Here is a 25643-nt window from a genome sequence, read left to right on the forward strand (position 1 = left end):
TTGTCATATCTTCAATTTTAATATTCATCATTTTTTACATAAAGTAATAAATTATATTGAAGTGTTCATGACATTTGGACTACCAAGTAAATATTTTCTGTTGGTAACTATGTTTCTATTTAGAAGTATAAATGAAATAATTTGCAGGAGCATAATTTCTCTGTTTGCATTGATTTGCATGAGTAAGTATAGCATTGTTTATGCAAACAAATGAAGGTAAGAACAAAGAAAGCTAAATAAATATGCATTTAGTTTTCATTTCAAATAGTTTTAATTATGCACATCTGTAGATGTCTAAGAAAAACAATCAAGCAATTAATCATTGCATAAAGAGGCCCAAAAGTTATGAAAACATTAGCAGAGGCTGTGATTGTTATTTGAGTCTTTTATTTATATATTTTTCTTTTCTTCAAAATAGCATAATTGAATGGCTTAGGTACTTGCAAATGTGTCATTGAGTTAATCAATGGCTAGGAATAACCTGCATTAGAAATGAATCAGAACATAGCCTAAAGCAAGGGTTCCAAAATCTGGCAAAGTATCATAACCTTCAGGAAAATGTTCTCCGTTTTTTTTTTGTTTTGTTTTGTTTTTGTTTTTTTAATACAAATGCTCAGGACTTCTCTTTACAGATTCTGATTCAGTAAAAGGTGGGAACTAAATATTCTTGAGAAGAATCTTAGTAAGTATTCCATTTCCAATAATCTTTTCTACTCTTTCTCCATCACATTTCTCTATCATTCTTAATTTCTATATATTTCTTTAATTTTGCTCTGTTGCCATATTCTTAAGGGTCTGCAGGTTCTCTAGGTTTTAAATTTTTGTGACTACATTTTATGATAATGTATGATTCCATTTATATGAAGTGTTTAGAAAAAGCAAATTCGGAGGGGCAGAAAATTAATCAGGGGTTGCTACAGGTTGAAGGAAGAAAGAAAATAGAAGAGACTGATAAGGGATATAAGATTTCTTTTTGGGGTGATGAAAATATTCTGAAATGATAGTGGTAATGGTTGTACAATCCTGCAAATATACTAAAAACCATTGACTAGTATAAAAGGATGAATTTTATGATATGTTAATTATATATCTCAATTTTAAAAAGTAATGAAATAAAAACAATTTTTGACGATAACAAAATTTGATATTAGCATGTTCTGGATTATTTACATTACTGCTAAATAACCTGTTTGCATTTATTAGTGTCAAGTTGTAGTATTTTATATTTAGAAGTAAATGAAAAATTAAAAAGGAGGATTTAATGTATAAAGTAAATAGGTTGCATAGTTTTTCAGATGGAGGAAAACAGTAGGAGAATTGAATCTTTACAGTACTTCTATTATACATACACATGCCGAAGGCAAAGACCATGCAACAAAGAGTTGGCAGCATGATCATGTTGTGATCAGCATTTGGTTTTCACAAAGCAAACTCCTTGAAGTTGGTGCTGTACATGCCATCCTTATCTAGCTTATATTGTATTCCTGTGGGACCATTTCTCGTATGAAAACTTTCCTTTCTTGGTTGCTGTGATAGACTGTCCTACCTCTGCGTCCAGGCCCCCGCTTTTGTATTTCACTTTTAGGATTTTTTTTTTAATGTATTTCAGAAGAGAAGCACATTCAAAACTATCAGGCGTTAACAATTATCTTAGATCATCTTTGTTTATCTTGTCATTAATTACCCAAGGATTTTGTTAAGAATTTTATTACATGACTTTAAAAGGAAGCTTCATATGAAACACAACGTGTCAAATGACTGATTCGAGGGTCTTCCACCTACCCCTCAGCCCTATTAATTTTTATTTTTCTGAATTCTTTTTGGGTGAAGACTTTAAATTGAAAAAGTGATTTTTGGAGTTAGTAAGATTTTCATTTTTTTAAAAAAAGTATACCTTACACACAATGTGGAAAGGCAAGAATTGAATCATAAACAAGTACTATTAATAACAAAACAAAATATTAACAAAAAATTAACCAAAAAATGTATTCAAAACCCTTTAGAAAGAAGAGCTATTTTATATATGACAAGATCATGTCAAATGCTAGCCATATTAAAAAGTAAAAGTCTCAGGAATGGAGGAATCATAATATTGCAGTGAGAGTATTTCTTATTGACTTGCTGGTTAATAAGTAAAACTAATTTACTTGTGAGCTTATTGTGTATCTGGATTTGTACTATATGCACTGTTTGGGCAGCCCCGGTGGCCCAGCATTTTAGCGCTGCCTTCAGCTCAGGGTGTGATCCTGGAGACCCGGGATCGAGTCCCCCGACAGGCTCCCTGCGCAGAGCTTGCTACTCCCCTCTGCCTGTGTCTCTGCCTCTCTCTCTCTCTCTCTCTGTGTGTGTGTCTCTCATGAATAAATAAATAAAATCTTTAAAAAAATGCACTGTTTATGTTATATGGATTCTATTTACACATGAATTCCATTTTACAGTAGAGGAAATTAAAGCCTAGAGAATTTAAATAACTTGAATATGTCTTTTAAAAACAAAACAAAATCCTAAAAACAACTGAAAAGTGATAAATGACAGGAACTAAAGGTACCTGTTAACACATAAAAATTTTTTATTAAAAGAATGAAAATATAAATGAACTCAAGTCATCTGTATGTAGAGCTTGCTTTGATTGACATTATATGATACCTCCCAAAGCTATGTGGTCTTTCTCTTTTTTTTCTTTATCCTTCTTTGTGCTTTCTTATTCTCATTCTTATTCTCTTTTTTTTTTTTTAATTTTTAATTTTTATTTATTTATGATAGTCACAGAGAGAGAGAGAGAGAGGGGCAGAGACACAGGCAAAGGGAGAAGCAGGCTCCATGCACCGGGAGCCCGATGTGGGATTCGATCCTGGGTTTCCAGGATCACGCCCTGGGCCAAAGGCAGGCGCCAAACCGCTGCGCCACCCAGGGATCCCTCATTCTTATTCTCAAGAGTCTGTAGGTTCTCTACAAATTTTAAATGCTGTGATTAAATTTTGACATTATATTATTCCATTTACATGAAATATCTAGAATAAGCAAATACATAAAGATGGAAAGTGAAGTAGGAGTTGTGGGGATGGGGGAAGAGCACATCTTACTGTGCTAATTTGGTATAAGTAACAAAGTCATATTTAGTTCTCATTTTTTGCATATGGTGGAATCTTTTGAAGAATTCTAATGTCTTTTCTTAAGATTTATTTATTCATTTATGATAGACACACACAGAGAGAGAGAGAGAGAGAGAGAGGCAGAGACACATGCAGAGGGAGAAGCAGGCTCCATGCCAGGAGCCCGACGGGGGACTCGATCCCGGGACTCCAGGATCGCGCCCTGGGCCCAAGGCAGGCGCTAAACCACTGAGCCACCCAGGGATCCCCAAGAATTCTAATGTCTTATTCCAAAAACTCGAATGTGACATTTGAATGGAAATTTAAAATGCTTAAGCCCATGATGAAGACAATAAATGATAAATATGTGATAATTTTAACAATACTGACAAATTACAAAATACAGATAATTGGTATATTAGTGGAAATTATTTATGTTGATTAAATTGCCAAAATTAGTAAAATGATGGCAAGGTACATATTCTTCCCATTAATAGCATGGCTATAAAGGTTAATCTAACTTATGATAGTGTCAGTTAAACCTTGTTTATGATAGTGTCAGTTAAGCATTTGTATTGCTCTTATGGTATGTGACAATAAAGCAATCTGATTTAGAATTATTGTAAATCTAATTTGTGTCCCTTTGTTTGGATCTTCATAAAGTAGCCTATAACTTTACCGGACTATTTATACTATTTTAAATACATTTAAAGTATTTTAAAATGTTTTTCCATTTCAAAGGATGATAGATTACTTCCCTTTTATTTTTTTAAGACATTTTATTTATTTGACATACAGACAAAGCATAAGTAGGGAGAACAGCAGACAGAGGGAGAGGGAAAAGCAGGCACCCCATTGAGCAAGGAGCCCAAAGTGGGGCTCCATGCTGGGGTTCCATCCCAGGACCATTGGATCAAGGTCTCAGCCAAAGTTGACTCAATTAACTGAGCCACCTAGTCATCCTAATTACTTTCCTTTTAAAAGTAGATAACTGAAGATGTTTATAGTAATTAGCTAACAGAAAAGCTAATAAGTTTATTTCGGAAAAACTTTTTGGATAATGAGAATTTCCATTCATGACTGAGGTTTTCAATATGATACTAAGTTGTACACAATTGTCTCATTTATTCTTTTTGGAGGGCTATTAAGTTTTGCTTACATGAGAGTCACTTTAATTCCCGAAGGAAATAGAATCTTAAATCTACCCTCCTTTTGTTTCAAAATCAAAGAACTTGATTTTAAATATTTTACTTTTTAATTGATTGCCAATTATCCTGTTTTATTTTACCTTTTTCATATACCATATAGAGTTCTGCTTCTACAGTTCTCTTCTTCCTTTATTATTTTATTTCCTTTTGTTTCTTAGCAATGGAATGATAAATTAATGTTTACTGCAACACATTATCTATGTTAACTTATCAGCATTACCCATGGATCCATTTTCTTTTTCATCATGATAAGAAATGCACCACTTGATAAGAAAATATATCCCAGACAAGCATTTTGAGGTATTACACTGTCTTGTTGGTATTCTCAGTAGGCATTGCTTCCAAGGGAAGAAAATTTGTCTTCTGTTGGCAAATTGTTATTCTGCTCATTACCTTGCTCTCATTATAATGTCTTCATCTTAGCAGTATACAATTTCTGTGCACAATATGTCTTGCTGTGTTTATGCAGGTTTTAGTACTGAGACGCTGCCTTTGACATGACAGGGGTTGGTGTTCTGATACATAGATAAGAAATCTATGAACCAAGTGATGGATCAACAGAAATAACTACCTGTGATTAGATATGTAAGATCATTGATCTATATATATTGAATCAACATTTATCATATGCTCCTTGAGCACAGAGAAGTATAAAATGATTTGAAGAATGTTTAAGGAAAATGAAAACACAGACTTTAACTAGTTTATAACCTAAAATCTGTGGTGCCCAAATGGAGTGTCTTTCAATCAGATAGGAGCCCCAAATATGGGGAGACATTCAGATGGAAGCCAGTGGCATGGGAGATGAAATAATTCACCTGAGGCAGAACAAAGGAGACAGAAGTTTATTGAATACACCACAAGGGAGATGTGGGCAAGACAGCAGAGAGGGCACTGTCTGCATCGAGATAGTGGGTAGGGGCTGTTTTTAAGGGGGGAAGATGAGACGATATGGTGACTACGGAATTCTCCCTTTTCTGGTAACTGTGCCTAGTTGTAAGTAGCCCATTGGTCAGTTAGGGCCTATGGATATTTTGTGGTGGGTCACTTGATGGGCTGTCTATATTCCATTGCTCAAGGCTGTTTGCCTATAAGCTGACAAAGCTTTACATTCCCCCCGGACAGAGCAACAATGACAAATCTTTGGCATTTGGGCAGAGGTCTCCTCTTCAGTAGCTTCTTCCTACTGAATGAGGGGTATAGAGATGTCCCAGCTAAACTTGTCAGTCTATCAGAGGTTCTGTGCACTTGTAGATCAGAGCATAGTATTATATTAACATACTAATAGGTGATCTAAGGGAAATTGTTTGGTGGTCAGGTCCATGGGATTTAGGGAGGGGACCCTCGGATAGTATCGGCTGGAATCCCGGTTGAACCATCATTCGTATATGAAATTGTTGGATTCTGGAAGAGACAAATTTAACAAAGAGAGTAGAGAGAGAAGGACCAATAATTAGGAGTATAAGTATTGAGGCCAGGGGTCCTAAGAAGGGAAAGAAAGAGTAAGGATAGCCATGAACAGGTTTTCTTTCAGGAAAACCATTCCTGTGTTATATGGTCCCAGAAGGAGGAAACCAAAAGAATGTTACTTTGAGAAAGACAAAGTTTGGCCTAAAAAAGGGGGATAATTGTGTTGTGAAAGAAGAACATTAAGGGGGATAGCTCTGGGTAAGTTGCGGTTTCTGACCAGTAAATTTGGAGGTAATCCTGAAGGAAAAGGTTGAAAATGAAGTCTCAGAATTAGGAAGGAGAAACTATGAGTTTTGGAAGGAAAGCATTAAGGGAGTTTTTCTAAGAGAATATCATAGAATAATTGTATATGAGAGTAAATATTGGAAATGGCCTGGATTCATGGGCCTCTAGACTTCCCAATGTGTATCATCCAAGTTCCTTTGAATAATAGGTATATAGCTTCAACCAGCTCACAGCTGTATTTGGTGGAGGACTCCTCACCTGGGCCCAGAGTAGTCTTGATTTTGGAAAGATGGATCCACAGGGAGAAGCTGTGAAGTTTTAACACTATTGGAATGGTCAAGAGAACCTGACAGGACTCCATCCAAATAGGTTTGAGGAGCTTTTTGTCTTGCAAAGAGTCTTAAGGTATATTTGATTCCCAGATCTAAGCTTAGGATATGTGTTATCTATTGATAACTACCTCTATTGAGGTAGTTCCTGGGACATATATGACTAAGGGATGTAACCCCAAGAAGCCCTCTTTGTTATTGGCAAGGATGCGGAGAAAGGGGAACCCTCTTACAGCCGTTGGTGGGAATGCAAGCTGGTGCAGTCACTCTGGAGAACAGTATGGAGGTTCCTCAAAAAGATGAAAATAGGGCTATCCTACAACTCGCAATGGCACTACTAGGGATTTATCCCAAAAATACAAATGTAGTGATCCAAAGTGGCACCTGCACCCCGATGTTTATAGCAACAGTGTCCACCATAGCCAAACTATGGAAAAAGCCCAGATGTCCATCAACAGATGAAGGGATAAAGGAAAAGTAGTATATATACACAATGGAATACTACTCAGCCATCCAAAAAAATGAAATCTCATCATTTGCAATGACATGGATCGAACCAGAGAGTATTACCTAAGTGAAATAACTCAATCAGAGAAAGACAATAATCCTATAATCCCACTCATATGTGGAATTTAAGAAACAAAATGGAGGATCATGGGGGAAGAGAGGGAAAAATAAAACAAGATGAAATTAGAGAGGGAGACAAACCGTAAGAGACTCTTTTTTTTTTTTTTTAAAGATTTTATTTATTTATTCATGACAGACACAGAGAGAGACAGGCAGAGACACAGACAGAGGGATAAGCAGGCTCCATGCAGAGAGCCTGATGTGGGACTCGATCCCAGATCTCCAGAATCACACCCCGGGGTTAAGGAGGTGCTAAACCGTTGGGCCACCCCTGGGGCTGCTCAAGAGACTCTTCTTAATCCTAGGCAACAAACTGAGGATTGCTGGAAGTGAGGTGGTTGGGGGGGATAGGTTACCTGGGTGATTGAAATTAAGGAGGGCACATGATGTAATGAGCACTATTATATAAGACTGATGAATCACTGAACTCTATCTCTGAAACTAATAATATACTATATGTTAATTAGTTGAATTTAAATAAAAAGAAATAATAAAGTTACCCCTCCAAAAGAAGCCTTCTTTATTTGATGCCTAGCCTTAATTATATCTTAATTATTAGGAATCACTGGCAAGTGGGATAAGACTTGTCTCATGAGATAAGGGCATTTCCAAATGCATCACGTGATACAATCATAGGGAAAATGGAACCATCCATTTTCCACAAGTCTATAATTAACTCCATGGAATGGGGTACACTCTAGCTTTTAGGCAACCGTTTTGTCATTGCAATCACACAGAATTGGTGAAGGTGCTAGTTGAGTTATAAACTGGGGAATCAATCCCATTTTCCAGTTGTTCAAATAGTCATATGCCCATGGGGTTCTGTTATTTTCCCCACAGAACAACAAGCACAAAGGTGTTCCTGTATACATAAGCTATAGTGGCAGTTTCTCTGAAGTTTACCTTAAGTTGTCAACATTAGGCAAACAACATTCAAAGACAATAGACCTAGCATTTAACTTCTGCAAAGATGTTTAAGGCAAAGATATTTAATGCAAGGATGCGTTATTGAAACATAAATTTCCCCTCTAAAATTACCCTTATTTCCAGAGATAGCCAAATTAAGATCAATTTGTTTGTAAAACAAATCCAATTCTAACAAACTTGGCCTATTGACTTACATAAACCCAACAAGAATAGCTATTGGCTATATATGTGGAGGCCGAGAAAAATTAAGGCCATCCCACCTAAAGTTTAGCATTAGCACAAGTACAGCCCTGTGAATAAGAGCTGAACTTTATGGGAAAAACTGCAGAATGTCCTCAATGTCCTCGGCAGATAATCCCATATCAGAAAGACAACAGAGCCCACACCCATGGTAGAAAGTCCCATATTAGAATGAGAACAGAGCTAAATGCCCTTAAGCCCCATACCAGAATGTAAACAGAACTTGAGAAATTCCCCCATCCCTTCTGAAAATCCCCTAGACCAGCCTATAAAATACCCAGCTGTAACCCACTTCGGGGTCCAAGTCCCTGCTCCACTGTGCTGGGTATACTTGGACCCAAGCTCGAGCTTGCTAATAAACCCTCATGGTCTTGCATCGGTGTCGGCTCCTTGGTAGTTTCTCGGATTTCTCCAAGTATACCCGACACAGCAGAGCAGGGACTTGAACCCCGAGGGGGGTTACAGCTGGGTTTTTATGGGCTGGTCTAGGGGATTTTCAGAAGGGGTGGAGGAATTTCTTAAGCTCTGTTTTCATTCTGATATGGGATTTTCTGTCAAGGGTATTAAGCTCTGTTCTTCGTTCTGTTATGGGACTCTCTGTCAAGGGAGTTCTGAGGTTTTTCCTGTAAAGTTCAGCTCTTATTCACAGGGGCCTGAGATGGCTATACTTGCGCTAACGCTAAACTTGAGGTGGAATGGCCTTAATTTTCTCGGCCTCCACATGTACACCTGCCAGGGAGTGACATTCTTTACTCACCCAGTAAGGCTCCTGGGAACTCTGTAAGCAAGGCACCAGGCCAGCATTTCCAAGAGGCTTTATGCTTCCATGTTACACAAGGTCAAGCTCAATTCCTTAAAGCTGTCTAGTCATATCGGAGTCTATGTATGTCACACTCAAATAAGACACTCCAGTCACAGCTTTAGTAGAACCACCACTGTTTTTAATGATGCCCTGTTACAAGCAAAACAGATTCTTATTGAACTTATGCAAATGACTGTGGTTGCCATGGAAGAAAGAATACTTACTGAGAACTTTTGAATTTTAAAGGTTCAGGTAGAGAAAAGTTAACTCCTTGAATTTGTTTACCAATGAATACTTGATCATATTTCTGTAAGTCATTGATACCTTAAGAGAACGTTTCCTTAATCTGGAAGACTAAACATTAGAGAACCAGCAGTGTATCAAATAAGAGTTACAAAAACTACAGTTATTTTCCTCAATTTGTTAGTCCCACGTTATGAATTCTTGTTCAATTTGAACACACCTTTAGTTGGTTCTGGAAATTTTTACTCATTTCAGTTTTATGATCTTAAAGATATTGAGTACCTATATTTGTCCTAAAAGTCTTTTTTATGAATCTTCTTGGAGATGACACTCATTTTGCAGGAGAATAAGAACAATTATAAATGACAAAAACTCAGAAATCGGCATTGTTAACAATCTGGGAGTTCATTACGATGCAATTGACAAGGAAATTCAATTATTTCTGTGACACAGAACACTTTGAAATCAAATATGGAGTGATGACCTTATATCACAACATAACATACCAAATAAGCGATCATAGTTAGAGACTTCGTTTACAATATAAATCTTGGGAAAGTTGGTTAAGACCTTGAAAGTTTTAAAGCACATGCCTAAATAGGATTATGGGTCATTAAAGACCTGATATACACAAAACAGAGAAACTGGTTTTCATGGACAAAGAAAAGAGAAACAACTTTGTTTACAATTTCTTATCAAGAGAACACAGGCAGCAACCTTTGTGATCTCGGCCGCAGCAACTTCTTTCTAGACACTTCTCCAAAGGCAAGGGAAACAAAAGCAAAAATGAACTGTTGGGACTTCATCAAGATAAAAAGCTTTTGCACAGCAAAGAAAACCGTCGACAAAACCAAATGACAACTGACAGAATGCGAGAACATATTTGTAAATGACATATCAGAGAAAGAGCTAGTATCTAAAATCTATAAAGAACTTATTGAACTCATCACCCAAAGAACAAAATAAATAATCCAATCAAGAAATGGGCAGAAGACATGAAAGACATTTCTCTAAAGAAGACATAAATGGCCAACACACACATGAGAAAATGTTCCTCATCACTCGGCATCAGGGAAATACAAATCAAAACCACAATGAGATACCACCTCACACCAGTCAGAATGGCTAAAATGAAGAAGTCAGAAAAAGACAGATGTTGGCGAGGATGCAGAGAAAGGGGAACCCTCTTAGACTCATTGGTGGGAATGCAAGCTGGTGCAGCCACTCTGGAAAACAGTGTGGAGGTTCCTCAAAAAGATGAAATAGGGCTATCCTACAACCCCGCAATTGCACTACTAAGGATTTATCCTAAAAATACAAATGTAGTGATCCAAAGGGGCTCCTGCACCCCAATGTTTATAGCAACAGTGTCTACCATAGCCAAACTATGGAAAGAACCCAGATGTCCATCAACGGATGAAGGGATAAAGAAGATATATATATATAATGGAATACTACTCAGCCATCAAAAAAATGAAATCTTGCCATTCGCAATGATATGGATGGAACTAGAGGGTATTATCACTAAGTGAGATAAGTTCATCATCAGAGAATGATAATTATATGATCTCACTCATACGTAGAATATAAAAAACAAAATGGGGGATCAGAGGGGAAGAGGGAAAAACAAAACAAGACAAAGTCAGAGAGAGATAAACCATAGAGACTCTTAATCCCAGCAAACAAACAGGATTGCTGGAGGGGAAGAAGGGGTTGGGGTAATTGAGCAGGGAACGTGATATAATGAGCACTGGGTATTATAAGACTGATGAATCACTGACCTCTACCTCTGAAACCAATAATGCATTATTATATTTTAATTAATTGAATTTAAATAAAAAAACAAAATTAAAAAAAAATTAAAAATAGAGCTACAATTCAAGAAAACTTGTCTTTTTCACAGAGAGAGAGCAGAATTTCAATCTTATACCATTGTACTTTTAAAAGCCATTCTTTAAATCCGAGTCCATCCTGACTGCACATAAAATTCCTTTCTAAAGATTTCGCTTCACAAACCTTCTATAACTTTCCTCTGTATTCAGATTTTGTCCCAAGCCTTTTCTCTCCAAGCAACCAGTGTCATTTCAGGACAAAATTACTTTCATTAACTGTGTTCCCATTCCTTAGGTCTTTTTACCTAGACAGAGTTCCTTCCCTTATTTCCATCAGTCTTAATTACATTTAGTAGAATTTTAATTCACAGAAACCTCAATCTTCAGTGAAAACACAGTAGTAACCAATTGTGAACAGTTACACCAGAATTCTTTAGGTGGCAAGTTTGTGAATCAATTAAGCATAAAGCACGTTTTCCAACAGACCCAAATATCCTTAGTTTCTTTACAAACCTATGTTATCAATGCTTTAGTGTTTACTCTCATTTGGAAAGGACTTAGACATCCAATGAATTCAAAGCATATTATCGTCCAAGCAAAACAGCCCGGAACCACCAGCCCTGATACTGGGTGGCATTTGCCCTGGGCGAGCTGGCAATTGGTCAAAGTAGAGTCGGGTATCTTGTCTTCTCAATACGGAAATCATTATCCTTTTCCTTCCTTCCTTCCTTCCTTCCTTCCTTCCTTCCTTCCTTCCTTCCTTCCTTCCTTCCTTCCTTCCTCTCTTTATCCTTCTTTACTTTCTTTTCCTTTTTACAGGAAAAGAAAGTAAAGACTCTAATTACTCTCTTTGTGACTCTAATTAACTACTATATTTACATATTGGATAATTTTATTCTGACCTTATATTAGATCATTAATAAGGAGACTCTTAAACACTTCTAAGCTTCAAGGAAGAAGACTGTAAATGAACTTTTTCATGCAGCAATTAGTCAAATTCCACACAGAATTTAAATATCTTTAATGATTTGATAACAAGTCTAAATAACACTTTAACCATACTGTGACTCACACCATACTTTTTCTTCTCCATTTAAATGTAAGAAAATGCAGAGTGCCATTTTGACTCATTGGTTTATAAACAGTCTAGAGTTGGGGTAGTTTTGGGAAACTGGAATAAGGTGTTGAAAGATTTGAAATAGCATATCAACACCTCTGCTGGAAGAATTAATCTAAATTATATGAAACTACTGTTCTGATGATTAAAGCATTATACATTTGACTGCATTTGGGAACATTTTTTCCTATGCCTATATATACATAAATAGATGCTTTTCTTTTCAAAACATTTTAAACTGATTTTATAAAAGTTATGAGCAGAGAGAGAAGGAGAATTATTAGGCTTTTAGAAGAATGGGGCTTCTAGAAGAATTAGGCTTTTAGAAGAATAAATATATATATATATATATATATTTGTTGTTTAAAGATTTTATGTATTTATTCATGAGAGACATACACACACAGAGAGAGAGAGAGAGAGAGGCAGAGACACAGGCAGGGGGAGAAGCAGGCTCCATGCAGGGAGCCCGACATGGGACTCTATCCTGGATCTCCAGGATCAGGCTCTGGGCTGAAGGTGGCGCTAAACTGCTGAGCCAAAAAATATATTAATTATTGTTGCTAAGTATATTATTTACAGTATAATCCAGTATATTTGATGCATAATATAAATGTGTCAAAATGTGATAGGAATACACAAAGTAACCTAAATAATAGCTAAATATGGATTTCTGGTATTCAATAATTTTTTAGTTAAAAAATAATTCTTCCTGTAGATTTGAGTAAAATACCAAGAGAAATCAAAATACCAATTTATTCAGGATCTATTTCTTTCACCTGAATATGTGACGTTTTGAAAGTTAATGCAGAATTATGGAAAATATGCAATTGACACACTGATTTCAACAAGGGTAAATGAGGGTAATCACCAAGCTTTTTCACAGTGCTGAGAATTGTCAAAATGCTGTGCCAGTGCACTCTGCAACGAGATAGGCAATTCACAGGTTACTTTGTACACATTTTGATCATTGTGAATCTAAGAAAGGGAGTTCATAAGGATGGACTTTTGCTATGTGCTTTTCTGCCTGGATGAAATAAGATTCTGGCACTTTCAATATTTCATATGGAATCTATCTTTGCATTGCTCCCATAGGACTCTCTTTGTCAGCTGTAGAAGAGTCAGTGACCAGTGACATTAAATAGAAATTGTCTTTACTCCATTCCACACAGTATCTGAACTCAGAAGATCCCTACCTCATTTCTACTGCTGCACTTTACTCTTAAATAAAATATGTATAAACTAGGAAAAGGCATGAAACTCTACCATATGATTATGGTGCTTTAATCCAAGAAGTTGTACAAAGACTAATATTTAAATTGTCATTTAGTTTGTCCTTCTGGCAGGTTTTACCCTCCTTTAGGTAATACTACCCTTGATTTACTACACCTGATTTATACCGTGATACGATTTTGAGTGAGTGAGATGTCTGCTTCTCTTTTGTAAAGTGGAAAAAGAGCTACTGTGAATATGAACAAGGGCAAGGACAAGGCCTGGAACCTCACTTTTAGAAAGAGGACATATGGGATTTGAAGATCTAGAATTGATTTTGTTAAAACCATCTGTTGTTTACATGAACCATTAGGACACATGTAGCTCTGTTTGAAGTCCACTGGTTTCGATAGTTTTTCAAGTAATACTCAGATTCTCTTTGGAGTAAAAAAAAATAAAAAGAGAGAGAGAGTTCAGTCTGTAGTTGTTCTCTGCTTTGAAGCCTGTTTTACTAGGCTAGCATCTAGGGCTGTTAAGGTGGAAAATGATAAACAGTTACATGCCTGGGTGGCTTTTTGGGAACTAATCTTCCCACCCCCACCACCTCCCTCCTTCCTTCCTTCTTTCCTGTCTCTGCATGTACACTGACTGCTATTTAATGGTCTCTTTTAATGCCCACTCAAACACTGTGTACTCTTTACATCTCTGATACTAAAATCTGAAGAGAGTGTAACTTGTGATCTGTTTTATATATTATTTAGGCAAGATTTGGATGGGTGAGGCTTAGCGTCATATTCAGTATCATTGAGTCTAAAAGTTCAAATTAAGACCCCCTGAATCTTACAACCCAAATTATGTCTTCATTCTTATTCATCCCATCAACATTTATTAAAGCATCCACACTGTTCCAGGTACTGTGCTCAGTTTTAAGAAAAATAAGATGTGATCTCAATCTGGGATGAACTCATAGACTTTCGACTTTGGGAAAATAATAAGCAAAATTTTGTGATACTATTTGGAAAGAGTTGTAAATAAGATGTACACCGAGTATTCTTGGAATACCAGAGAGAAAATGACTAATTCTCTCCTGAGGGAATTGGGACAGCTTCAGCAAGAAGGTGACATTTGAGCAGGGAAGGCATTTACAACACAGTTGTTAGAAAGGATCAGTTTCAGCTAGAGGCAGAAGATACACGGCTGCTATATATGGGACAACGGATTCCACCAGCTGTCTGACTTCAATGTATAAAATTTCTAGGAAAACTTAGAAATATCAGAACTGCAGTGAAGACTGGACTTGACAGTTACTGAAAGGGCTGAGAGTGTTGAAATGACCAGCATCTGCTTCTGATGAAATATCCAGGGATTCTGAAAGATGTATTTTATTTGATATATTTCCTGCCTCCTTTAAAAGTATAATGGCACATCATGGTTATCTCATTTTAAGATATAAAATAATGTACCATATTTTTCTTAGTCTTTTAGTTTTATCATTGCCTTCTGCAATAAATAGATTTTAAAGTTATTATCTGTTTTAGTCAGTTTGGGCTGCTATAACTGAATTCCATAAACTGGGTGGCTTACAAATAGAAATTTGTTTCTGATAGTTCTGGAGGTCAGGAAGTCCATGATCAAAGTGCTGGCAGATTCAGTGTCTGGTAGAATTTGCCTTCTGATTTACAGATGGCTGTCTTTTTGCTATAACTTCACAGGGTAGGAAGGGGCAGTGAGCTCTCTAGGGCACTTATCCCTAAAAAGGGCACTGATCCCATTCATGAGGGCTCCCCTCTCATGACCTACTCACCTCCCCAAAGTCATGGTCCACACCAAAGCCTATTGCAATAGGGATTAGGCTTCAGCATTATGAATTTTGGGGAGACAACAAACATGCAGTTCACAGCAATATCTACCCAGGGTTTCTCCATTCTGGCACGATTAACCTTTTTATTTTTTTTTATTTTTTTATTTTTATTTTTTTTTATTTTTATTTTTTTTTTTTTTACGATTAACCTTTTTAAAGTTTTTATTGAAATTCCAGTTAGCACTGTAATATTAACTTTAGGTGTACAGTATATGATTCAACATTTCCATATAATACCCATGGCACCCTTTAACGTTTTAAGCTAGCTTAATTCTTTGTTGTTTAGCGGCTGTCCTGTGTGTTGTAGTATGTTTAGCAGCATCTCTGAATTAGATGTCAGTAGAACCCCCTAGTTATGACAACCAAAAATGTCTCCAGTGTCACTTGGGAGGTGGAAAAATCACCTCAGTTGAGAATTACTGATTTAACTTAATGTTTTCAAGTTATTTTTTTTAAAATCCAACATTGTCCTAGAATCATTCTTGACATTCACCATAATATTGTTATTACTATCATTATTTTTGTGTGTGTCTGGATGGTCAGACTCACAATGTGATTTTCTTGATCACATTCAGGATTTTCTTAGGCAATTGAGCCTGGCTTGGTTAATTTACTGAGTGATAGAGATCACCTTTTTACTCCCTCAGAGGACTAGATACATTAGATGATTTTAAATAGAATCATAGGAAAAGCACCGGGCCAAAGTGTATTGCTACCCCTATCTATCCCAGGTCATGTGTCTTGTATAATGTTTGCATAATACAACAGAACACAGCTTGAAATTCCTTTGTGAATCCGTAGGTTATAATATATTTCCCTGGATAGAGGTGGGGAGAGGGAAATGAAGAACAGTAGAAAACTGCATGGTAGGAAGCACCGATCCTACTTCAGTCTGAACTAGCTTGTGAATGCCTCCTACTCCCATCTAATAGGGGTAGCAAATCATAAGAAAATGGACAAAATAGTTATTGTTCAGAGAATTCTCTGAGATGCTTCCCAATTTAAAACTAGGGGCAGTCAGGCCAGGATACAATACTAAGAACAGAAATAAAACCGCATATTTACCACTTCAGTGCTACTTCTTGATATAAGGAAAAAAACATCTCTTTGCTTACCCTCTGCACTCTCAAGGTTTCTTCATTAAATTGTCAAAAGTTCCATTGAGCACCACGGGAATTGAGTTTCCTATTTTCAGAGCAAAAGGGAGAACATTGAATGAATGGTGAATGAACAATGGTGCTTTAAAGAAAACGAAGTTCAGCAATCATGTTATAAAATGCAGGATACTCACAGAGAAAGAATCATCCTGAAGTCTGTCTCATTTTTTTAGTTTATAGTATTTTATGTATGTGAGAACACATGAAAAACATTTTAAACTAGTTTTCTTCTTAAAGAGAAACCTTTCAAAAATCGCAAAACTTAGCTAATCAAAATGTGCAATATTCCAATAACCAAAGAATGCTAGTTTGAAATTCTACTATAGAATCTCCTCTCTAGCATCTATTAAACACAGCTCTGCTGGGGTGCTGGGTAAAAAAAGCTATACAAATACTTTCTGTTTTTTTAAGAGCTTTAAATTTAAGATACTGAAAAGTTAAATATTTACATATCATATGAGTGCTAAGAGAATCAGTGGAGATATCTATTTTTTAAATACCCCAACATTTCAATTAATAATATAAATACTATATAGTTAAAGAGGGAGACTTTTCTGCAATGGTTTGCAGGACAAAATCTTGTTGCACTTATATAAATGATGAAATTCTAGGCATAAGGTACACGTTTGTACAAAGTCTAGAGTAAAAACCAGGATGATAGGGTTGCTAATCAGTAGACCTGATTTTATTTTATTTTGCTTTTTTTTAAAGCATACACGCACATTTTTATGATTGAGTTATATAGTGATGTAAAATTTAGGACAAAATAATTCCCTCCCCACTTTCCTTTCCTTCTAAATACATAGTCTATTCTCAAGAAAAAAAAAAAAAACACCTTTTGCAATTTATATAGTTATTTTTCTTGAATTTAACTCATAGTTCTATATACTAAACTAATTTTGCTACTTCTTAATTCATAGATTTTGGTCATAATTTATTGACTTCTTATTATGATAGATGACTGTGCTAGGTCTCATGTGACACTCAATTAGACATCCAATTAGTTCAATTAGACGAAGGTGGAAATTGCTAGATGGGTCTCTAATGAAGCTTACTAAAAAAAAGAGGTGAATCAGCTGGCAGGCACGGCCTACATTTCCTTCTAGACCTTTTCTTCTGGGAAGAAGGAAATAGTGACTCGAATTGCAGCACCTTTCTTGTGATCATGAAATTACAGCAAGAAAAGGAGAGGTGATCAGCAGAAAAATGGCCCATAACAGTCCCCAGGGACGTCACCGGAATGTGTGACTATAAGCAAAAAGGACTTTCAGGTGTGATTAAGGATAGGGAGATTATCCAGATGAGTGCAAATAAATCACGTTTCCCTAAAAGCAAAGAATCTTTTCCAGTTGTGGTCAGAAAGAGGCATGATAATTTAAAAAGGGTAAGACACACAGAAGGAAATGTCTTAAGCAAGGGGCTTGTGATGATTAAATTATGTGTCAACTTGACCACAGAGTGCCTGGATATCTGGTCAAATATTATTCTGGGTGTTTCTTTGAGGGTGTTTTTGGATGAGCTTAATATTCACATATGCATGTATGTTTTGTTTTATTTCAAGTTTTTATTTATATCGAGTTAGTTGGGGCACCCAGGTGGCTCAGTGGTTGAGCATCTGCCTTTGGCTCAGGTTGTGATCCTGGGGTCCTGGGATCGAGTCCCACATTAGGCTCCCTATGGGGAGTCTGCTTCTCCCTCTGCCTCTCTCTGTGTCTCTCATGAATAAATAAATAAAATCTTAAAAACAATAAATTGAGTTAGTTGACATATACTGCAATATTAGTTTCAGGAGTAGTTTCAGAGACACAGGCAGAAGGAGAGGCAGAGACACAGGCAGAGGGAGAAGCAGGCTCCATGCACCGGGAGCCTGACGTGGGATTCGATCCCGGGTCTCCAGGATCGCGCCCTGGGCCAAAGGCAGGCGCTAAACCGCTGCGCCACCCAGGGATCCCGAGCTTATCATTTAAATTGGAAGACTGAGTAAAGCAATTTGCTCTCTCTCGTCCAATCTATCGAAGCCCTGAATGGAATAAAAAGGCCAGCCCTCCCATACGTATTAGGAAATTATTCTTGCCTTACTGCTTTGAGCTGGGACATCAGCTTTTTCCTGACTTTGGATATGAATTCGAAACATAGGCTCTTTCTGGTTCTCCAGCTTGCCAGCCTTTGAACTAGTACTGTTAGCTATGAGTCCTGTTTGCTAGCCTCAGTTCTTGAGTTCTGCCAAGAGAGAATACAGAGCCAAACTCTTAAGCAAGTGTTTAAGAGTGTTCAAAGCAAAAATACACTCTAAAGGTAGGAAAGGGGACAGGCCCGGGGGTGGCACCTGCACTGGGGTTCGGATGTCTTTTCCTTTCATCTGTATCTGGGTTGAATGGTCACACTTGGGGAGGTCTCTGTTTGAGGGTTCTCTAATCACCTGAAAGTCTCCTTCTACAGGTCAGTACAGGGAATTTGTGACCATGTATGGTCTTTATTGGAATTGTTATAGCAACCAACCCCCCCAAGAAGGGTCAAAACCACAATGTGAATGTATTATAATGAAGCTACAGGTTACTTTAGGGCAGTGTTTATAGGGAAGAGTGCATGTGTGGGCCCCAGGGTTTTTTTCTCCAGCTATAGGAAACACCCCCTTTGCAGCTGACATGGGGTAGTTGGTGGTTTCTTGAGTTTGTCTTTTTCAGTGGTTGGAAAGTACTGCTCCCTGTTCATGTCTGGCTAACTGCCTAATCTATCAGAAGTACTAGAACTACACTGTTGGCTCCCCTGAATCTTCAGCTTACCACTGCAGATCTTGGGACTTGTCAGCCTCTATAATTGCATGAACCAATTCCTTATAATAAATCTCTCTCTTTTCTTCTACACACACACAATTTGTTTTGTTTCCTGGAGAATCCTAATAAACTACTTCATCAAAATTGCTTGCATCTTAGAAAATATAATCCTATAACAAGACTCAGCTGGAGAAGTGTATGGTCCATCACCGATCTTACAGGGAGTTTACAGGATGATGAAATCAGCAGTTGTTGGCTTATGGTGTACAAAATAAGAGTATTCACTGAAAGTGGAAAAGAATATTGAAGGGATGGAAGTTTCCCCCAGTTCTTGCTCAGCCTTTTAGTTTGCTAAAAGTAAAGGATGTATTATTCTGCAGCATCTTAGGGAAAACATTTGAATCAATTACAAAAAAGTGCACATAGCATTATTTCCCAGAAAGACCATCTCTGAAAAAAAAAAGAGGAACCTAGACAGAGTTTCATTGAGGGTGTGTGTGTGTGGTTCTGGATCCCATTCACTTCTGTTCCCATACCAGACATCATTCAGGGAATGTTCTACTATAGCTTCTCCCCCTACCCACCCAAGTCATGTCCCTCATAAGATGGTAAGTGAGATGTGGGAAGAACTTGAGCTCCAAGTTAATGGGAACCATGCAGCACTGGTAACTCAGATGGCTGGAAAGTAAACCCGCTCAAAAATATCTTTGTAAGTCACATCTGTGTTGACACCATTTTTATGAAATATATCTCACAATTTTGGGAAGTCTGTTCATCTACTGTAGACTTTTCTCTGCTTTATCCACAAACTTTTCCCTCAAAATAGAAATAACTGTTGAACTTAGGCAGTGAGTTGGCTGTCTCTGTGTCTTTAAGAATATTGACTTAGAAATCTCAGGACACACTGAAGTGTTTACTATTGAACTGGTGGAACATAGTTCCCTTTTTGCTCCACCGATAATTAGCTTAACTTATATGGAGGAAGCAGGCCAAAAGTTGAGGAATGTAGGTGGTCTGTAAAGCTGAAAAGGGCAAGGAAACCAATTCTCCCCTAATGCCTCAGTAAAAATGCAATCCCACTGGTACCTTAATTTTAGCTCCATAAGACTCATCTTGGATGTCTGACCTACAGAACTAGGAGATAATAAATTTGTATTGTTTAAGCCACTTAATTTGTAGTAATTTATTATGGCAAACAAGAAAGTTAATGTAGAAGCCATTTGTCTGAATACAAGAGAAGAAAAATAGAAGGAACCTGGCACCTTGATGATCTCCTGGAGCTGTGGATGACTACATTTGAACATTTTATATGTGTTTGAAAGAGAAAAAATGAAATATCTATTTTCTGTGTGTGTTGTTGTTTTCCAAGTCTATTTCTCATTATCAGGATCTAATTTTTCACTAATAAGGATTTTCTCTTATATTCTGTTATACATTTTTTCCCTTCCCTCATCCTCTAAATTAATGGTTCAATTTTTGCTGAAATGAATACTCAGTGTTTATATTGTTAAGACAATATAAATAATTAAGTCTTGAGCCAAGAAATCTATTGTATCTTTTCCTTTATTGGAGGATGTTTTATTTTCCAGAAGGGTGAATGTGTGTGTGTGTTTCTAAATGGTTAAGGCTATCACTTAGCTATTAATTCTGCTTTTTTCTTCTTGAGGATCTCCTGGAAGTTTCCATTCCCCATTACATGGAAGGTACATTTTTAAAAGATTCTACATGTTTGAACCATCTTAATTCTTCTCTAGCACTAGACTGATCTTTTGGATAGGTAGACTATTATAAATTATTTTTTTTTGTCAGGATTTTGAAGGCTGTGTTCCATGATCATATAACTTTTAATACTGCAATTGAAAAGTTCCATACTAGTAATATGAGCTATTTCTCTGGAAACTTTTATGTTCTCCCAATATCAGGTTTCTGAAACTTCCTTGTGTTACATTTTGTTGTGAATCTTTTCCCAATAATTGTGTTGGTTTCTTGGGGGCCTTTTTCATATGTAGACTCATTTCCTTTAGTATTGAAAATGTTCTTATATTATTTCTTCAGAATACTTTTTACTTTTGCTTTCCTAGTTCAGAGTTTTTATTTAGATTCTAGCTAGTTAACCTATGGTGTAATACTGGTTTCAGGAGTAGAATTTAGTGATTCATCACTTAAATATAACACCCAGTGCTCATCATAACAAGTGCCTTCCTTAACATCCATCACCCTTTTAACCCATTCCCTGCCCACTTCCCCTCCAGTAACCCTCAGATTTTTCTATAGTTAACTTTTATGGTTTGCATCCCACTCTCTTTTTTTTTTTTCTCCCCCTATGTTCAGCTGTTTTGTTTCTTAAATTTCGCATGAGTAAAATCATATGGTATTTGTCTTTCTCTGACTGGCTAATTTTGCTTAGCATAATACACACTAGCTCCATCCATGTCATTGCAAATGACAAGATTTCATTCTTTTGGTGGCTAATATTTCATTATATATATATATATATATATATATATATGCCACTTCTTCTTTACCATTCATCAATTAATGGATTAATGGATTTGGGGATATTTCCATAATTTGTCTGTTATACACAGTTCTGCTATAAACATCGGGTGCAGGTTCATGCTTCAAATCAGTATTTTTGCATCCTCTGGGTAAATATCTTGTAGTGCAATTGCTGAATCATAGGACAGGTCTATTTGTAATTTTTTATTTTTAATTTCATTTTTATTTATTCATGAGAGACACACACAGAGAGAGAGAGAGAGAAAGGCAGAGACACAGGCAAAGGGAGAAGCAGGCTCCATGCAGGGAGTGGGCCAAAGGCCACACTAAACTGCTGGGCCACCCAGGCTGCCCATATTTGTAACTTTTTGAGCAACCTCCATACTGTTTTCCAGAGTGGCTGCACCAGTTTGCATTCCCACCAACAATGTAAGAGGGTTTCCTTTTCTCCACATCCTTGCCAACATCTGTTGTTTCCCGTGTTATTAATTTTAGCCATTGCCTTGGTTTGTAATAGTGGAAGTTTTGGTAACTTTTTTACAATCTTTGCTCATTCATTAATATTTGAGAACCAGCAACTTTGTAAGTTTTATGGACCTGGTCAATCTTGTCTACAGATTGGCTTTACTGGAAGGGTATTTCCAGTCAAAGACCCTTAAATGTCACTTTGTGTCAGCCTTTTCTCTGGTATGGTACAGGCTCCTCAGGCAAAGGACATTTAATCTCTTGCCTTGGGGATATAAACATGCTTCTTGATTTACAACTAATCCTTTATTTTCAGTCCATCACAGCACTTTCTCTCTTTTCTGTCTCTACTGTTCTCAAGTCCAGATATTTTCTGATTTTGTTTTTCTAGAGAATTATTTTCCAATCTCTTTCAAACATAGAGCAGTATTTGTCTGGTTGAGACAGAAGGGGGGATCTGTGCTCTACGTGCTCCCTCTTTAGATTTTCAACTCTTGCTTTACTGCAGATTTCTACTGCAAGTAGTGTTTCCAATTATGAAGCTTTCTGGGGATTTACAGAAAGCTCTTGCTTCTTGTTGATATCTTCATTCACCTTCCTGTTCTCTAGAAATTCAGTTTGCGTGTTTTAATCTTTCATTCTTTATATGTGATGTTTTGCATTATAGATATCTAGTAATTTCTTTAAAGATGAAGTTGGTGGCTCCCATTTAATTCTAATTGTTTTCTTCTTATTTTGATTTGCAGTTTTAGGTATCTAAGAATAAAATACAGTTTTGCCTTTATCTTAAAGTTGAACTTCCATTTTAATCATCTAACAAAACTTCTAAATGAGTGGTGTGATTTTGAAAAATAAATCTGTTGATTTTAGTAAGCAACTTACAAGTTACCTAAGTAGTTACCTAGGTAAAACGATAGTTTAATTAATTTTAATTGCTTAATATCAGAACCTGAACAGTTTTAATCACATAATCTGTTTAAAAATATCTAAAAAATTAAAGAGCAGGTAAATTTAGACATCATTTAGGCAAAACCACTCACTTAGAGATGATAACTCTCAAAATATAGTTTTATTAAGTTTGCAGTCTTTGTGGCTGTGGCAGTATGAGAAAGGCCACTGATCATAGAAACCTCAACACTGTGCTAGTCCCCATTGTACCGTTTGATATTTTGTTTGCATCTTATGATAACATAAAGAGCACAAATGAGTGAGTGAAAAAGCAGAGGTCAGATACATAAGAAAAACCAGAGCATGATGAAGGAAACATTGATACTTTCTAGAGTCAGATAAGTATAATAAGAGAAAGAAATACAGAAAGACCCTGAGATCCACCATTAACAATCTATTCACTAATGTACTTTCAAATTTCTATTTCCATGCTTTACCTTATACTACTATCTAAATTTAGAATGCTTCAATAGAAGCTTGGGGGTTTGTGTGTGTGTGTGTGTGTGTGTGTGGTTTTTTCTTTTTAATACTTGAACATAATTTAGAAACCAAATCACATTTTATACTATTCATATAGTATTTCCATTTTTAATTCATTCCTTAGGTGGATGGTAAACTGGTTTTAAATCTAACATGTAGCAAAATGCCTGTAAATGGTAGCTATTTCTTAAGTCTTTAAATTGAATTGAATGTCATGATTAACTAAACCCACAGCTAATCCCCAATAGTCTTGACTTATATAGTCATCATTTTCCATGCCATTTTTGAAAACATTTGCATTGTTTTAAATCTGTTATCATTTGAAGCTTAGGTAGAAAGGAAATGCCTTGTGTTGGCAGTACTATTTTCATTCTTGTTTCTCAGCACTTCTCACAGTGTCTTATGCATAGAAAATTCATTGCACCTCTGTTGATTGAATAAACTGCAAAGAGATGCACTTAGGTAGAGGCCAATAGAGTAAGAAAAATGCATACTGACAATGAAACTGAAAGACAGAAATATACCTATATTTTCTTGGTGAATCATCATAGAACATGGTAATCGTAAAGAAAGTATTTTATACTTTTATAATTTATAAATACTTGTGAGATGTCAATCTATGTTATGTAGCATATATTCCACACCTGCATGTGAGTATGTGAAAAAACATAGGGAGGTTTGATAAGCATATTCAGAAATCATCCTGCTACTAAACAGCAGCCTTATTATTAATAATGTTATTATAATCATTTTATTATTAATATTCTTATTATCATCATATTACTTGAGTAGTGATAATGAGGGTAGACAGGCTACCAAATATTTATAAGTGTGTTTTCATAAGTACAGTTACACAAGGGAATATCATCTCTAATTACCAGTACTGTGCACTTGATGAATGTAAATGGCCTGGTCATTTTTTCCTAGTCTTAAACAATACCTTTAATTTCAGATTCTGAGGATAGGAACTGTGTGAAATAAATTATTTCTTATTAGAGCAATTCCTTTTAGCTTTGTATAACACAAACGGTATAAGGCAACTGTATGTTGATATAGGGATAAGAAATAAATACTTGGTAACTTTAAGAATTAAACAATGGAATGAGGAGAATATTTAATTATTATAAGACATTACTTATTATTAATTTATTTAGGTGATGTTGAAAAAGAAGTGCAAAATAAAGGGAATTTAAGTTTCAGAATAGATGAGTCTGGAACAATTATATATAAAAAATTTAAAATATCCGGAGTTTAAATATTATGAGGAGGGACCTAGCTGATGAATTTCTATGATGAACATTATAGAGGAAACCTCTGTTATTTATAAAACACTGATGATATTCTGGTTATAGCAGCCTGAAGGAATAAAGACACTTTCTAAATCTAAGTTCCCCTCTGTATCCTCCCAAAAAACTTACTGATCAGCAGGAAAAGTAAATTCACCCATAATCTGTGACTTTAATGTAACTAAATTGCTGTTTTTTTTTTTTAAGATTTTATTTATTTATTCATGAAAAACACAGAGAGAGACGCAGAGACACAGGCAGAGGGAGAAGCAGGCTTCCTCCGGGGATCCTGATGCCGTACTCCATCCCAGGACCCTGGGATCATGACCTTAGCCAAAGGCAGATGCTCAACCACTGAGCCACTCAGATGTCCCTTTTTATTTAACTTTTTAAGAAAGATTTTATTTATTTATTTGAGAGAGAGAGAAAGAACATGAAAAGGATGGTGGAGGAGAGGGTGAGGGAGAAGCACACTCCCAGCTATGCAGGCAGCCTCAATCCCAGGACCCCAGGATCCGTATCTGAGCCAAAGGCAGATGTTTAAGGGATTGAGCCACCCACACATCTCTAAAGTATTTGTTTTTTTTTAATTTGAGTAGTTATAAATCCATTTCAAAAAGAATGTTTATATTTAAATATAGAGGAGATGTAAATAACTTGATGTGAACTGACAATCTGCTGTTAAAATTTACTATTCCACAAAAAGTTCAGATGATTCCCTGAGGTTAAATTTTCTATGTGTAATGATAGTTTAATTTAATTTTTTACTAACAGATATGCATTTATACATGAAATTCAGTTTTTTAATTTATTACTTTTAAGGTTAAAATGCATAGGTGCGCGCATGGT

At 36.2% G+C, this 25643-nt stretch overlaps 1 long non-coding RNA gene across 1 annotated transcript in view; it reads right to left on the minus strand.

Moving 5' to 3' along the window:
* The window catches only part of LOC140609910 (uncharacterized), a 228578-nt gene that overhangs the window by 87876 nt on the left and 115059 nt on the right, over positions 1-25643 (minus strand). The window contains exon 3 of the long non-coding RNA XR_012011649.1: positions 16301-16370. This is a non-coding gene — a long non-coding RNA (uncharacterized lncRNA). The remainder of the gene's footprint in view (positions 1-16300; positions 16371-25643) is intronic.

The sequence above is a fragment of the Canis lupus genome, chromosome 2 (assembly GCF_048164855.1).
Source record: "Canis lupus baileyi chromosome 2, mCanLup2.hap1, whole genome shotgun sequence".
Classification (NCBI taxonomy): Eukaryota; Metazoa; Chordata; class Mammalia; order Carnivora; family Canidae; genus Canis; species Canis lupus.